The sequence below is a fragment of the Lagopus leucura genome, unplaced genomic scaffold (genome assembly GCF_019238085.1).
Source record: "Lagopus leucura isolate 7727_CA_CO unplaced genomic scaffold, USGS_WTPT01 Super-Scaffold_73, whole genome shotgun sequence".
Classification (NCBI taxonomy): domain Eukaryota; kingdom Metazoa; phylum Chordata; class Aves; order Galliformes; family Phasianidae; genus Lagopus; species Lagopus leucura.
The window spans coordinates 53,369,221-53,381,337 of NW_024962252.1; the positions used below are offsets into that span (position 1 = coordinate 53,369,221).

General features: G+C 39.4%; 1 protein-coding gene across 1 annotated transcript in view; it reads right to left on the reverse strand.

The window, feature by feature from the left end:
* Window positions 1–12,117, reverse strand: part of TIAM2 (TIAM Rac1 associated GEF 2) — a 210,847-nt gene that overhangs the window by 18,210 nt on the left and 180,520 nt on the right. The gene's annotated exons all lie outside the window — the stretch shown is intronic.

A 12,117-nucleotide genomic window follows, 5' to 3' on the forward strand; every position in this document is an offset into this window, starting at 1 on the left:
CCTGCTGCAGGAACAGATCAGTCTTACAAGCTTTTAAAAATGAGAAGCTAACAGCTCAGTGCTGTCTGATGTATTTTTTTCAGGAAGTAAACTGAATGCACCAGACAGCAAAAGAAACACAATTACAGGGGATTTTGAGAAAGAGCAACCAGCCAAAGACATTTTTATATCTCTTACTTTCTGAAAAAGGAAAGCCTTGGAAGTGTCCATCACTTTCCTTTTATATCAGAATATTCTCCAGAATAAAGACAGGCCTAGCATCCAGCCTGTTTTGTGCAGCTATCATTCCACAGACTTCTCTAGTCTGGGCAGTACTTTGTAACCAAGCAATGTAAAAAGCTAGAAATTAAGTCTTAGTAGTCCTAAAATTTGCTGAAAAAAAAAACAGTACAGTACATGTACTTCTCTAAACTAAGACCAAAAAACAAAAAACACAGCTCAGTTTTGCTGAAAATTGCTTTGTGGGATTTCCATCAGTATGTTTCTGGGAAAGGCTGCGGTTCAGCTTTGGGCAATAGAAGCTGGATAGATTCAGTCATCACAACTTACTTTTTGGTCCTTTTTTTCATAACCTCAACACCAACTACTCTTGATGGACACCAATGAAATTCTGACAGTCTATTTTGTTTATCTGTGTTTCTTGCACGTCTTTTAATTACAACACTAAAAAAGGATAAATTGTCTTTCAGTCAGAAATTCAATTTCAGTGAGATTTATATGAACAGTTAGCCTGTTCTGGCAATGCAAGGAGTTATTAACAAACTTATGTAGAAATCAGAAATGCAGTTGGAAGAGGGCTTGATGTTCAGATAAAGAGTTCCTGTCAGGACCATGTGGCTCCTAAGATGCAATCCATTTGACCTGGTGCCTAAGCTATCAACAGGAATCACGTGGTGGGAAGTCTTTGCTCTCTCTTGCTCATCTTTCTCTTTGGATATACAGGAAGACTCTCTGGTGCCTTAAGTATTCATTGGCAGTGCTAGTTATAAACCAACTCATGCAGAAGGGATCTGGGCCCAAGAGTCTGCAGCAACCAGATCCCAAGGACCAGAAGCTCCCATTGAGCAGGAAATCAGTCACTAAAGTCATCTGATCCAATGCATATCATAGCCAAATGCAAAACAGAAGTCATTTCCATCATGGAAGGTTAAATCCTAACCACTCAAAATACAAAGATGTGTGTGTGGGGTGGGGAGTGAATCATTAAAAAGAACAAAGGGAGAGGAGCTCCGATGCCCACCTCACTAAAAGGAGACTCTTGACAAGTAACATCAAAGCACAAAATGCAGATTTTCTCAGAATATGACTCTATGAAAATATTGTCATGATCTCCTTCCCCAGGTCCTTATCCTGATGTTGGCAATATTTAATACAGAAGGCTCATACTTTTCTACCATCTGCATAATGTCTTTACTGTCTTCTTATATTTTCTCATTTCCCCAGCCATTCCTTGATCACAGCTTTTCTACTTGCCACGCTATTTCTTCCAAAATTCCAAATCATTTGTCAGAAGTCAAATAAATAAAACATTGCAGCAGATATTTTACTGAAGAACTGTGTTAAAACCATCCCACTCAGCCCTCCCTCTGATAGAGGCAAGTAATAACTATTTGCTGGAGCACACACAATCAACCACCCCCCTTCCCACCTCAAAATATTCAAAAAACCCAAATCTTTTCCAGTGCAGCACTGATACGGACTCACCTATGGAGCGCGCTAATGACCAGCTGTAATTATGAAGTGCAGAGACCCCAGCAACCCATCTCCTATCTCAGCCTGCTCACAATCACCCCAGCCCCAGACTCACCATAGAGAACATCCTGTGCAGGGAGCCGTACGCTGCTGCTGCCTGCTGCTGTGTTTTGCGAGCCAACGCTAAACTCTTAGCTCTGGTTTTACTCCTCCTGAAGGCGGGCATTGTGACTTATCAATACAAACTTTGCCAAAGGAAAGGCCCCTGGAAAGGAAGGCAGGGACGCCGTAGCCTCCCACGAGCACACCTCTCTGCATTCAGCTGCAGCCTGCCAGCGTGCACAGACACAGCGCAGAAGTTTTCCTTTTGTGCTGATGAACAAAAACGGGAGACACTCTCAATGTCCCGGTTTAACTGGGCTAAGCAGTGCATGAGGCAGCCGGGCCTTCCATTATTGCTACAGAGGCAGTGAAAACCTGCCAGAGGAGAGGAATTTTTCTAAATAGGCTGATGTAGCGAATGCTGGACAAAGCGCAGTCATGCCAAGGGAATGTGGGTTTTATCTCCCAAAAAGGTACCTGTCTGTGTGCCCGTAAAATTCACTGCATAAACAAAACATCAGGTGCTGTGGGAAAATTAGCCAAATACCTAAAAATATCTGGAGGGTGCTGACAGCTCTGAAAGTCGGTGTGACTTATCAATGGCACTGATGCTCTGTCAAGGGTATATGTTGCTAAATGATGCTGCAGACATATGCACTTACAATGATAAAATGAAAAACAAATAGGCAGCTCCACGGAAGATTTGTTCAAATAATTGTGCTTGTCCTTTGAACTTTCTCATTGCAATTACATCAATAAAAGGAAATTTAAACTGTGCTCAGTAATAAATTTGAAAGTAGAAGTACCCATGTTGATATATACAAAAACACTCAGCTCCACAAACAAACTATTCTAAACAAAATGTAACTTTAAATAAAACATGATAGGATATTACAACATGGTGGTGAAGAGTTACAAGACTGACAAGAAATTTAGTAATAAAAGGAGAAGAGTATCAGTGACATAAAAAAAAAAAAAAAAAAAAAAAAACACCTATATTCCTCCCATTACAGCACTGTTAGGGCACACTGATGATGAGATGCAAGGCTTCTTTCAGCACTGCCCTTGCCACCACCTCTTTGCATTCTGGCAAGCCCTTTTCTTTTGCCCAAATGATACGCTAAGCTTGGGTGCACATATCCTTGGTTATGAGTGTGCTACTTCACAGGTTTTCAAGGATATTCGCCCTCCTACAAGCAAGGGAATAGCACAGCCCTCTCCTTTAATTACTGCAATTAAACTTACATCCATCTCTTTCCAAATCGTTAGCGCAACTTGACAGCTCAGCATTTGCCAAACCATAAACCTCAGCTGCTGCATCCTATCACAGGAATAAGGATGCTGGCTCCCTGAAAAAACAAGCTGCTGACAGAGCACTGAATGTATCGAAGGAGTAGGAACTGTTTGTTTTTTAAGGACTGGGCTATTTTGGAGAGAGATATTAAATTTAGTGGGCGAGAAGACTGTGTAGCAGAAAATTGAAGGAATGATCTCAATGGAGTGAGATTTTCCAGGGTGGACAGCCTTGCTTAGAAGTCCAATTATATAGACCACTGTGTAGTGCGCACACAAAGTTTACTTTTCTTATCCACCATTAGTTGGTGATGGTTGCTTCTGCAGTAGTCCACAGAGACTAGGAATCTACAGACCATGTCCAAATAGACAACAGTATTGCTACTTTCTGGAAATTACATATTAAAAAAATACCGGAGTTCAGGACACCAGGTCCACCTTTATCAAGAGCAGAGCTACACTGTATGGAAGGACATTGTGTCTCCTTTTATTTTTAAAACTCCATATGAGTTGTAGCAACTTCAAGCACTGTTTTTCATAGAATCATAGAATCACACAAAAAAAAGGCTGCTAAGCTTCAGGTCCAAGCAATGCCGCCAATCTCAACAAAAAACAATGACAGGAGTTTTAACTTCCACATTAGGAATTTATTCTTCCCCAGATTTGCTAATTAAGCCTGAGTTATTAGCTAACTATATGCCAGCTAAAAGATGCTACCAATTGACATTTGGGGTTTTTTTACATGTGTTCATCAGGAAAAAAACATGATGTTTTAACAATACTTCCAATCCCTATTGAGGAGCCAGGATCAACCCAAAAAGTAAAAAACACAAACTAAAATAAACCAAATGAATAAAAGCATTCTCTTTAGCATTTCTTCTCCTGAAATATGCAACATTCAAGCCATCTTCAGCGATATGCCTTCTAAGTGAAATGTACATGCAAAATAATCAATTGCCTTGAAACACATTCAAGATGACTGGAAAAAGGACACAATCCTGTTGTTTGTTCCTGTGTGCTTTGAGTAAAAATCTTTCCCTTTACAGACATCTGCTTTTCATCTTTCCATTTCAGAGGCACCAGGCTTGATAGTTACCATAACAGTAACATCCTTTGCGATACAGGCTTCCCTCTATTGTCCCAATGCCTGTAGGTGCACTTATCTGCAAGGAGTTTGCTTCCCATCCAGCTTTTGCCCTCAATCCATGAAGGTAAAAGGTTAATTTAGCTGGTCTCTAGTTCTCTGCAGGGATAAGAACTCTGCTCTTCACTTCTTATAAACGTGGGTGGGTAATTTGTCTGCCATTCTTATTATGCTAATAGCATGTTTTAAAATGTCTTTAAAATGTATTTCCAAAGCATAGTTGACTAAACTGAAGACATTTTCTTTCATTTAAAACTGCAAACAGTTAATGCTCCAAGTGTTTAAAATTAATTCTTATTTAATTTTTAATTTCAAGCATCTTAAAGACTGTTTTTAACATTTTCACTCCAAGCGTTTTGTGCTGAATACAAAAACTTTTTCAAGTGCTGAATTAGAAACTATGGCAACCACTATGACATTATCTTTGCAGTTGCATTCAACTTGCACAATAAATTTTTGCAGTGTGCTTTCTTTAGAGTCAGAGAGGGCAACCTTTACCTTTTTAGGCATGTTGAACCTTTAATGTTCAGAGGTGCAATAATCCCACTATAAAGACAGAGGCAGACCCTTGAACTCTACACCAATAGTGCTGTTGGCAGCAACTAATGAAAACAGGTGAAAAGCTGTTGTCAGTTTCCTGACTCAACTGATCCTATAATTTCATAATTCTCCTCCCTCTTCCTTCCTTTCAGTTTCTTTATCCTTGATTTTGCAATTTCCTGCAGGTAGTGGATTTTTTTTTTTCAATTTTGGCATTTCAGATCTACCTTTGGCCCTATATGTTCCTGATAGAAGAAAATAGGAATCAAAGCCTAACCAAAACATATGTGTGTACCCAGGATGCAGCTGTTGTCTGAAATTCTGTATTGCAACTTTGTGTGACTTTGAAGTGATCTTGTATCCTGTGGTTAACTGTTGGACACATCACATACCTGTTATGTGCTAAAATTGTGCTTAAATGCTTCTGAATCACACAGGGAATAAATGCATGTTATTGTCAGTTCTGTAATGGAACAGTATCTTCGTCTTTAAAAAAAAAATGACAAGAGAAAAAAAAAAAAGAAAACATAAATAATCTGTATCAGGGAGTTTTCCCAGCTCCCTGAGTCTGTCAGAAGTACGGTTAGGTATCTCGACCTTCGATTTCAAAGTGAAACACTGCCATCATGCCCTGTACTGCAGGCAACCAGGGTTGCCTTTGGAGGCCCAAGGTGGATGACGCTAATGAAGATTCCTGTCCTTCGTCAGTGAAGTCAAAAGCATCTCCAGAGGCACTGCTAACCATACCTTGTGGCAACGAACCAGTACTGTTCTCACACACTTCTTTTCAGATGCAGGTAAGCCGCATGGATTTTTTCCCAGCAGACCACAAAGACAATCTGCATTATAACTCATCTCTCACCAGCTTTTTTCATTTGCAAGCAATAACACAATTTCTTTTCCTGATCAAAGCCATCTGCATGTTTTACACTGACAGCTGTCACAGTGCTGTTGAGAGGATGTTTCCTTCGGTCTGAGGAAAAACAACAACCACCACCTCCTCCACAGGCCCCAGCAACAGAATGTATGTAATAGCTCAGAGCGCAGCAACACAAGTTTACACCTCTACATGCAAAAACTGCACAATCTCCTTTTCCTTTTATTTCCAGCATGTATGCATGCAGGTCTCCATCTGGAGCTTGCAATAATGTCTGGGTTACAGGATCAATGTAGGTATGGTGCCTTTCATGCTTAAAGCTTTATGGTTTCAATGCTCCCTACTACATTAGCCGAGACCTGCATTCAAATTATAGGTGATCCACAAATTAACATACTGTTGCAGTAAAGAACTGCATGATAAACAAAAAAAAAAGTGAAAATCCAGGGCCGGGGTTAGGAACAAGCACTCGCTAGTATGTTTACAATAAGCCTTCTGCAATCTACTGCATCAAGTTTGGTGCTTTTACTAAGGGGTGGAGTAGAATACTGAAATCTAAAGAAATTAGCAAAAGTCTTACAGACTTCTAACAGGCTATGATTTTACTTGTGTTGCTGTCTAGTACCCCTCTGAAAAAGATCCTCAATGACAACAGGGTTTCAGCTCCACATAGCTGGAGCCAGCCGCTCTGTTTGGGCTGCCTACAAGCCAGGCTGTCTGCAAGGGAAGTGCAATAATTAACAAAGCTCTCCACGGGCTTCTGCCTCCTTTCAGTACAGAACTGTCCCCTCTAGGCAGAAATGAATCAAGAAAAAGCAGTGCTGAGGAACTTGCTGTTCTCCCACGCTAGCTCTCAGACTCCCTCAATGCATCTCACAACTTTAAGGATAATGACACTTCGATTGAAGAGGAGTACACGTGATTTTGAAAGGAGTACTACATTCACCACTGTTAAATTCCTTTCACACAAAGAACATTAGAAGGGATGTTAATTGCAGACTACTCCCCAGACTTTTGGGTTTCATCAACTGCTGAAGTTCTCATGATTGAAATGAGGGGAAAAACCTTAATGTCCTGTGGATGTTGAGCCTACCTTCAGGCAGACAGCTCTCTTGCAATTAATGACATGCTGTGCAAGTAGGAACTGCCTGGGCACAGCAAAATAGAGCTAGTAAGAAGATACCACCATGAACATCATTTACCTGTAATTGCTTCCATGCATAAAATAAGTTTGGGGCCACATGGGACTACCAGTCTTTAACTTGTTTTACTTCTCGCAGAGGGATCTCTATTGAGGTTCTGATCATTGAGCTCAACTCAACAACTGGCGTTTCCTGGATTAGTAGTAACATTTGCCCTCCAAGATTTTTATACTCTTTGCTTAACAAAATTGCTCTTCACACACACTTTCCTTTTTCTTTCTTTCTTTTTTTTTTTTTTTTTTTTTTTTTCAGTTTCTCTCAGTTTTATTAGAATATTAATGCCTCTTTGGGGATACTTTGGAGGTAGGAATTGCTATCTGACTAGCAAGAAGGGTTGCCACTTACACTAAACTTAGAGAGATATGGCTCTGAAAATCATCAGAGACATACTGAATATACATACACAACACCATCCTAAATGCCATCAAAACACAATTTCTACTTCTTGGTTTTGATGTTTTATGCAAAATATTATTGAAAATCTTCCTTCCAACTCAGTATATTTTGGTAAATCTTCAACTTTCCCATTCAAAAATCCTATTAGCAAACTGTTCAACTTCACTAGGGAAAAATAAACACTTCTTGATATTTGTCCATTAAGGCAATCATCCACTGCTTAGAAACACATTCATACTGATGTATGTACTTAATCTAAGATAGCGAATGGTTTTCATTGCTAGATCAAAATAAACAGACAACCACAACTGAACATATAGGATTACATTCACTGACAGTTCCTATAGAAGGCTGTTTGATGTGGTTTGAGTAAGTGTCCTCAACTGTCCCACTGCACATATTGGAAAGATCACTTCCAGGTAATGAACTAGAGGAAAATATCATTTCTACCATCCGCTTGATTTCTTCTGGAAGTTGAAATATCATTCAAATCATTCATAAACAGTGAACAATTATGTTAATTTTCTGCAAAGATGGGACTACAGTCCCATAATGAGTAATGATTACTAACTGCTTCAGCCTCCATTATTCCACGGCAGCTGTCGTAGTTGCCCTCTTTCTCTCTCTAAAAGGAAATCATCCTGTTTTCTTTAACAGAAGAAAATAAGTAGAAGCAGACTAGCAATGGGATACACATTCTTACTCTCAGTTTTGAACCTAACCACCATACTTCAACATTTACACTTCAACTTCAACATTTTTACTATTTTCTTCAAATGAAGTTGGTGGTTGTACTGTCGCTTCTAATGAAGGGTTTTCCACATCAGTTTCAGACAGCTTAAAGAGAAAACAATTTCTGTTCAACTTATGAAGATCATCCCTCCAGTACACGGCTATACTGTATACTCAAGAGGCCAAAACAATATATGCAGTGATCTCTTTACAATACTCAATGATTTTTATTACAGAAACAGCTGTTGTGAAATCAGCTAATACAAAACACAAGGATTTCTGCTTTGAAACCATGATATACATGTTTTGCCTTTGTTGAAAGCACTGTTCTGGGAAGCTCACTGTGATAGGTGTTATCTTCTGACTCTGTCTCAGTCTCCTATTTATACCACTCAGGCACTGTCTGACAATCCAGATGCTCAAACTTTATGGGCAAGTTTGCACATCAGCAGTGTGAGCTGAGTGGCGAGAATTTAATGCCAGCCCAAGAACACACTGGATGCAAAGAAGCCCAAATCAGATTTCCTACCATGATATCTGATATTCAGAGTTCATGGAAACATCAGTTTCTCACTATACCTGCTGAAGCTCCTCTTTGGCTAATGGAGGACTGTCCAAAACTGGCATCACATAAAAGAGAAAACACAAGCTTCAAAAGCACCAAAGAGATGCACCACTTGGCATTATATAAAATATTCAAGCATCCTAAAGCAGATTCTGAAAAGCACAAGTAGTTGCAATACATTTTTCCTACTTTTGTTTTGCAAAGTAAAGCTAATTTCTGTAAGAGTCTCCATAACCAACTTCCAGAGTCTTTTACTTCATTATTTGAAAGCAATATAGCACCACTTCCAAAATGCTACAAAGTCAAATGTGTTGGGCATTCTATAGAAAGCAAATTCTTGTTAACATGCATAGTTTCTCATCACACTAGATTCCATTTCTGCATCTGCAATGTTAATTTTTAAAGATGCCAGCATAAACTCATTCTGCATTCACTGTCTATTTTTATTTATTATCAACACTAGCTATTTGTACTGGGCTTATGTGTGTTAAATTATCCATATTTCTTATAAATACAACTCTTTACATGCATGAGAACACAATAAAGTTACTTCATATATTTGCACTAAATTTATACCAAGTTTTTTTTTCATAATCTGTAAAATATTTGAAATGAAAACATATCTTCCCCTTCACACAGATGCATTTATAAGAAAATCCTTCTTTCCTTTTGTTAAAATTTAACTTGAAGTGGCAAATAGTTGTCTCTTACAACACACCAAATATTTAGAGTAGCCAAAATCAGAGCACAACTATCTTAAGTGAACTCCTAGAAGAGGAGTTAGAAATATTGTAAAATTTCACCTTTTAGCTATGCTTATCTTTCATAAGGGGACATTTTTTAAAATATAGAAAATACAAAGTAAGAGATGACTAAACTTCATTTAGAGGAAACCATGGGTTAAAGAAAGCATTTCTAACCAATACAATTAGAAATCACAAGTAACTAAAGGAAAAGTTGCATTCATGCTACCCAGGTGCACAGACAGTTTGATTCTTGGCAACTGTCAACGTACCAGGATTTAACTGAGCAACAGAAACCCAGACAAATAATTTGCAAAATGATTAAACACAACTAAACCTAATTGCACTGACAGGCACACTGAATCCCCACATTTTCTAAGGTCCTCCATTCTTCTGTCAACGGGACGCCTACGTATTCCACAACCAACAATTGCAGGGACAACTTGCCAATGCCACATAAACAGTATTTTAACACAGTTTGAAAATGCACTGCAGCAGAGTGTGTTAGAATTGTAACATCTTTTCTTGGTAGATGAAATAGAAGGAAGGAAGGAAAGGAGGTTTTCAGTAAAGGTATGAACAGGGCATCCCAGAGTGTACAGAGCTGACAAAACTAATGAGCATCTAGAATGGATAGTTCTTGACATCCATGTCTTTTCAATAATATTTTATAACTGGAGGAGCAGTTTTCATTTCTGGAATGAAATAATCCTCTACTATCTTCCTAATTCATTTGTTAAGTCTCACATGAAAGACAAACAGAGCTTTCTAAAATCATTCATTTCTTGGACTACAAAAAAAATGAATGAAAGAACAAATGAGCACATATTTGAATGCAGTACGCATGCAACAAAAGACATTTTTATTTGAAATTACTAGGGAAATGCCTTCCTGTATGTTTTAGTTAAGATAACGTTTAATCTTAGCTTGGTATAAGATGAAGAGAATAATAGTGAAAAACAGTCAAAAACATTGCGAATAAAAACATTAAAATCCAGAACTCACACATGCAACCATTTAAGATTGTTTTTTAATTACTTACATGTTATGGGACAGAAAACAACCAAACTTCAAAGGAGCCTGCTCCCTCAGAGCCACAGAATTACATCTACAGCTGTTGTCAGCTGGGAAATGAGCATGTCTGGCTGTTTCTCTCCTAAAATAATCCCAAGCTGCCTGTTGTTCCAGGCTGTGCTCAGTACCTCTCAGCACCACCAACGTCCTCTCCACGCTGCGGCTACAGATCTGCTCTCCCCCATACTCTGCATAACACCAACGTGTCTGCCCTACGTTCTCCCACTTCCATGGATCAAGTTAGCACACGCAGGAAACAGAAGGCAAAGGGGATGGGAGAAAAAAAACAACAAAACAAATCCAGATGCTGTGCTTTTTGAGGCTACACAATTTCCTCAGACTAGCTTTTATTAGCAATAGCTATTGTTCATCTGGTGAGCAGTCCCAAATCACAGCTATAAAAACAGAAATCATTTTAATTTTTTTTATAGCCAATTACTGAGGCACGTACAGCATATACTGCTTCCTAAATTTACTGCGAGGTTTTTAATTCTCCATTTATTGGAGAAATCAGAAGGGTCAGACAAAAGCTCTGACAGTAATAGGCACTCTCCAACAGAAAAGCGGCAGTCAATTACGAACCATTTGCAGAAATTGTAGAGCTGTCACAGACTCATTTACAGCTGCAGTTCAAGTCAGACTGCTTTTGATTCGCTGAGCCATCTCTCCCCCCTTGCACCTAGAAAACTAGGACAATTTCAAATAGTTTTTAATGAAATGACACTAGCAGACCTGCACACCAACCCAAGGAGTGAACTGCAGTATGGTCTGGGCATTTACTCCAACAAATTGTGCACAAGCCATTTATGCTGATGGATGTGATTGTTTTTCAACTGGAGAGAGGTCAGGGAACAGACCTATCTGTTTTCCCCCTTTTTCTTTTCAAACTACAACCATAGCACATAATTTAGAGCATCAGAGCGAATTTAGCAAAAACTGCTCTGAAAGAATTGTTCTCTGTGTATTTAAATCCAGCTGAACACTCCCTAGTTTCCTATAATTTGCTGTATTTGACAGACAATCAGGGGTGACTGACAAACAAAGCCTTTGTTTCTCTGCTAAAGCAATACTGAATCTGCAGAGCCTCCTCCCCTCCAGCAGGATGGGTGCTCAGTCCCCCTGCCTGCATGGCACACTGGGGGTGGCACACACCCCAGGAAAGCAAGGCACCTTGCAGCACTAGGGATGCAGCGGTGACATGGCCAAGCACCAGCCTGCTCACACAACCAAGTGCTGCATAGGTGTCACCTCGCCTGGGTTCTCACAAAGGTGGAAGGTATTTTGGCTCTGACTGTAACACACTGCAGATGCCCTAGAACAGGACAGCAGAGAAATCTGCACTGTCACCGCCAAATGCATCCTAAGGGGAGAACAATCCCCCTAGGATTTTTTCTTTATGGTTGCAAAGACGTTTTGGAAGCATAATCACAGTGGAACACAAGATAGAGATTATCTCCATGGGAATCCCCTGTGAAAAAAGAGATGAGCTAACGGCCCCAAATCACCAAGCTTCTCCTTACTCTCACAGAAAAATGTATAAAGTCATCTGTATTTGACTGAAGGAGAATACAAACGGACTGCAAACATAAAAGACAATCAGTTCCTCTGGGTACGGTATGGCTAGAGGCAAAACGCATCTTCCTCACTTTGGTCTTCTGAGATTTTACATTTTGCTTCATCTCTGGCTTTCTACTGTTCCTCTCTTACCTCTGCCTGCCTATCTAAATATTCCATACAACCAGTAATACGTTCCTGAA